The 5,393-nt window shown below is 41.6% G+C and overlaps 1 non-coding gene across 1 annotated transcript; it reads left to right on the forward strand.

The window, feature by feature from the left end:
• The first annotated feature begins 454 nt into the window (after positions 1 to 454).
• LOC114514908 lies at positions 455 to 617 on the forward strand. The gene has a single exon (XR_003686136.1). It is a non-coding gene; the product is annotated as a U1 spliceosomal RNA (small nuclear RNA).
• The last annotated feature ends 4,776 nt before the right edge of the window (positions 618 to 5,393 follow it).

A 5,393-nucleotide genomic window follows, 5' to 3' on the forward strand; every position in this document is an offset into this window, starting at 1 on the left:
ACAAACACAGAAGAGTTAATTTACAGATGAAAAAACTAAGGCATTAAGACATGAAGTGTTTGGCCAAGATCACCCTGCTGCACGTCTTAGGGGTAGAACACGAACCCAGGCAGCCTCAGACCAGAGGTCACCCTCTCATACTTAAAGCTATGTTCTCTTTGTGATAGAGTAAAAGTACAATGATGGTGCAAAGAAGGTGATCAGCTCTGCTTGAGTGGGCCCTGAAGGATGGAGAATTTTGCCATATTAAAGTTAGGGCTGGGGAGAAAGAGGAAGAAAGTGGATAGATAGCCAGGACAGGACTTGTAAAGACATATACAGCGTCCAGCACAAATAATGCCTCTCTTTTATTACAAAATCATAAGCTTGTAATTCTATAACATAATAATAACACTTTCAAATACACCATATGATATTTTAGGTGAAATGTTCAAGTACAAACTATAAATTATTAATACTTACCTGGCAGGGGAGATGCTATGATCACGAAGGTGGTTTTCCCAGGGCGAGGCTTATCCATTGCACTCCGATGTGCTGACCTCTGCGATTTCCCCAAATGTGGGAAACTTGACTGCATAATTTGTGGTAGTGGGGGACGGCATTCACGCTATCCCCTGGCAAAATAAAAAAACACTATAAACTATTAGACCCATATTATTACCCTACCAACAACACTCAAGCAGGTGTTACTTTCTGCCGGACCCTGTATGTACAAGAACTTTGGCAGAATTGAAAGAGGACCATGTTGACCAAGTAGAAAACTATAGGCATGTGGATGTGTGTAGGAAATGAACCTGAAAAAGTGGCTGTAGGCCAGACCACAATCTTGGATTTTATTCAAAGTAATTTGGACTTGATCCTGTAAAGGAGGATCTTGAAAGTTTTTAAGCAGTAGAATAACATAAGCAGATTTGCCTTTTACAAGTATCACTCTTATGATGGTGTGGTGAGTAGATTGAGATAAGCAAGATAGGGGATTGGACTAGTTAGGAGATCATGGTAGTAGCCTAGGGAAAAGATGATTCACGTGTTACTTAAGGTTGGGGGGTGGGGCTCTACCTGCAGGGTCTCCCCCCTGCTCCCCAGCCTCCACAGAAGAGAATAAGTCTATCAAGACATGATCTGCTTGGGGAGGAAAGGTGGCTGATCTCTCAAAGGAGAAGGGCCAATAGCTTTTTCCTCAATGGGCTTTTACTGGGTTCAATTTTCACAGGAAAACAGGTAAAGCTCATCAATCATTGTCAGACAGTAATGATCAAGCAATAGATAATATTCAAAGAACTCTGAGGGCTTATTTTGAGTCAGGGTTAGGTAGCTAAAGGGCTATAAAAGTTTGGGAAAAACACTCATTTCATGCTTGGATCTTTATCAGAAAATTGAGGGCATTCTTAGCAAAGTGGGTTTCACAGGATTTTATGCATTGTTTCTTAGGCCTGATCACCTCAGGGGAACCCATCCTTTCCAGCACAGGGCTGTACTGCCCTCTGTCATTGTTTCAGGCTTAAGTCAGGCAGGGAAAGTAAGGCAGCCAAGATATTAAGAGACTTCTTTCAGACAGAATGAGAACTCAGGCTATGTCAAAGCTGAGGGACAAGGGTCCATAATCCCCTTTGGCTATAGCCCCCCAAGTCCTTCCCTAAGGGCCCCATATGAGTGTGCCTGTCTTAGGTTGTCCCCCCTTGATGAATCTTACCCATCATTGGCTAACTGGCCATACACTGGGGGCCAGGCAGGGTGAAGTAAAGCAGGCAGAGGTGGTGCCCCTGCCCGGGATGCCAGGGAGATAAGCTTTGTCTCCTTAGTGGCTTATGGTCCCAAGGTCTCTTACTCAGCCTTAGCCATGAGGGGGGGGGGGGGCGGTTACAGCTTCTGAAACCAGGCAGGGCAGTCCCCAGCAGCTGTGGAATCAAGGAAGGACAAAAGCAGAATGATTTCAGAGGAGAAATATCAGAGCTTATTGTTCAGGTAGATGCAGAAGTTGAGAGAAAGGGAGAAGGAGCCCAGGACTACACTCAGATTTCTGACTTGCAGAATTTCTAAGCCATATGTATGCCTCTGTTTCTATTATTTTACTTCTGGTTCAATTATTTTTATAGGGCATTTATTGAGTGCTTTCTCTGAGCCAAAATCTATGCTGATGCTATGGATAGAATGATGAGTTAGACAGAATGTTTTCCTTAGTTAAAAAGACAGACACATATGTAGACAATTTCATCATAATGCAATACATGTCATTATAAAGATATGCACAGTGATCACTTCCTAGTGTAATTATTCATTTATACTTTCTACAGCACTTGCTCTTCATCTTTGTGTCCTCAATATCATGGCCATTACCTCTCACATTGTGTGGATTAAACATTGAATTAGGTTGGTTCCTTGGACCAGTTCTGCTATGATCAGAATTGGTTCCCCAGGACTCACAGGGCTCATATCTGTCATAAAATGAATAGTATATTCTAACCACAAGACTGTATATATTTTCAGCCTGTCATAGTTCACTGCTCCATGTCTATAAAAGTGCCCAGTGAAACGGAGCAAGGGAGGCAGAAGTAGCATCTATCTGATTCAGAAAATTCCTCCTTTCCATTAGAATCAGTGATTTCAGAATATAAAGTTTACAGACTCTTATCAGAGTGCAAACTCCACCCAGATCAATTCAGAGATTTTTCTTCCACCCTAACCTCCCCCCCCACACATGTTAAACCTCTCAGTTTAATAAAAATGTTAGTCAAAGTTTCAAGCAGTTTGCTCTTTCCTCTCTAGCCCAAATTAATGGAGTGAAATTTTGCTCTGTAAATATTGTGTTCCTCATTAGAAACTTCATAATATGTACTTAGTTCTAGCAATTTCTGAAGATTGCAATTTGAGCTCCACCCCCCAAAATATGCTATTTACTGTCTCCCCTCTTCCACCAATATTATCTAGTTTTAATTATCCTAGAAATTTTGCTTGGATTATCCCAAAATCAAATTCTACAAAATTTTATGTACTGTTCATGAACCGAAGTCTGGTTTATGTAATTCATGGGCACACAAGGTGTCTCCTGCCTTTCTCAATAGATACAACATAACTCAGTAGTTTAGTCTCACTTTCAATTATTGGATTCAGTAAACGCAGTCTAGTTCTTAAGTCTTTGACTAAGATAGTTTTGAAAAATGCAAACATATAAGTTAATTCATTGTTTTAATTACTAAAGCTACATAGCATATTGTTCTAGTTTTGGTTATTAAAAACAACCTTTTTATGCTCACAGATTCAGTGGGTCAGAAATTAGAATAGGGAACAGTGAGGATAGTTTGTGGAAAATGTGGGAATGCCCAAAGGCTGGAGTTGACCTGATGTCTGGGACTGAAATTATCTGAAGGTACATTCACTGACATGTCTGGTGCCTGGGTTGGAATGACTCAAATACTTGAACTGTTGACCAGAGTGCCTCCCCTAGCCTCTTCATGTAGCTTAACTTCCCTATAGAATGGCAACCTCGGGATAGTTGGATGTCCTACATGGAACTCAGGAAACAGAAGTGATCCAGTAGACAAGGCAGAAGATGCATGGCCTCTTATGACCTTGCCTGGGAAGTAACATCATGTCCCTTCCACTGTACTCTGTTGGCTGGAGCAGTTGCAACCCTGCCAAGATTCAAGAGCAGAAGAGTTAGATTTAATGGGAAGGGGCAAGATCATAGAGATGAAGAGCATGCATGATGGGAGATGACTTTGGAAGTTATGACCTGACACCATTGTTAGAACTTAATACAACTGAAATAAATAGTTTTTTTCTGAAATACTGCAATGTTTTATTACTAGAAGTTGTGATATTAAAATTCTGAGAGCTCCTATCCAGACAAAGGCATTGGGATTCTGGAGATGACAGTGGGCTTCCTAATTATCTTGAAAAAAATATGAAGTAATAATTTCAGTTTCAGTTTTAAATACTTTAAGTTCCTTCTATCTCCAAAAGCCACTTTGGGACAGAAATCAAGGATGGAAACATTGTATTTTTAGAATTGCTAGGACACCTGCTTCAAAACGTCTGATCTATCACAGCACCGTTTTAGAGGCCTTATTTTTAAATACCTCTGGGTGTATTTACTGATTTAGTAATTTGATATCTTTGTTTTTGTTTTGTAACCATTCCAACTTGTTGCCTCATGGAAACGAACTACAAATCCCACTGAAGTTAAGACACAGCAGAGGAGAGTTCTTGTCCCACAGGAAGATTAAAAACACTCCCAGTGAGACCGGGAGATGGAGCGAGTAATAGAGAGCAAAACCGATCAGAGATGCCCTGATTGCTGTGACACAGTTGGTTGGGTGTCATCCCACAAAAGGAAAGGTTGGCATGTCAATTCCCAGTCAGAGCACATGCCAGGCTTGCAGTTTCAATCCCTGGTGGGGCACCTATGAGCGGCAATGATTGATATTTCTCTCCCTCTCTCCCTCCCTTTCCCTCTCTCTAAAAATAAATAAAAATCTTTAATCAGTGGTGAGCATTCCCTATTCTTGGTGCTGAATCTGCAGCAGTAGTTAGAATCTAGAACCTGAATCTCTAGTTAGAGATAACCAGAAAGTTTCTTGGATACCCAGAGAATAGAGGCTTTTCCTTATGTTACAGAAGCTTAGGATAATTTCAAGCCTCTTAGGAGATCTCTGTGTTCAGAGAAAGATGGTGCACTTGGGAGGTAGTTCAGAATGAGCAAGGAAGGCATCTACTCAGGGAGGTCTGGGGGCAGACACACAGCCACATTCACATTCACAGAGTCAGGATTTCCAGGCCCCCTACAGGGAATGCTGAAGTGCTAGCAGACCCTAGGCACTGGGAAAGACCTAGAATGGGATTTGAACACCATAGATAACAGGAACTCTAGGCTTCGTCCACAGTTGTGTCCACAAAATCCAAAGGGGTGACCCTACACAGGGTACCCAGTGATAAGCAAGGAATTGATTACAGAGACATCATAAGCAAGCATGAGATATTCTCCCCCTATAGAACAAGATGATACTTGAATACTACACCTCCCAAACACCTGCTCCCTCACCTACTTTGAAATTATTAGTCTCCTGGAAAGGAAGACAGAAGGGCTGCGAGTGGGTCACAGGAAATCTAGAAGTGACTATATGTAGCTTTTGCTATGGTCTGAATGTTGGTGTCCCTGTCAAAATTCGTATGTTGAAACTTAACAGCTAAAATGATGGCATTAGGAGGTGGCCCCTGTGGGAGATGATTAGGTCTTAAGGGTAAAGTCCTCGTGAATGAAATTAGCGACCTTTTATAAGAAGTCTGAGAAAGTTCCCTAATCCCTTCCATCATGTAAGGACACAGTGAACTGGGAAGAGGGTATTCACCAAAAGGCACAGTTCTGGTGCCTTGATCTTGGATCTCCCAGCTTC

Source organism: Phyllostomus discolor, chromosome 7 (genome assembly GCF_004126475.2).
Source record: "Phyllostomus discolor isolate MPI-MPIP mPhyDis1 chromosome 7, mPhyDis1.pri.v3, whole genome shotgun sequence".
Taxonomy (NCBI): Eukaryota; Metazoa; Chordata; class Mammalia; order Chiroptera; family Phyllostomidae; genus Phyllostomus; species Phyllostomus discolor.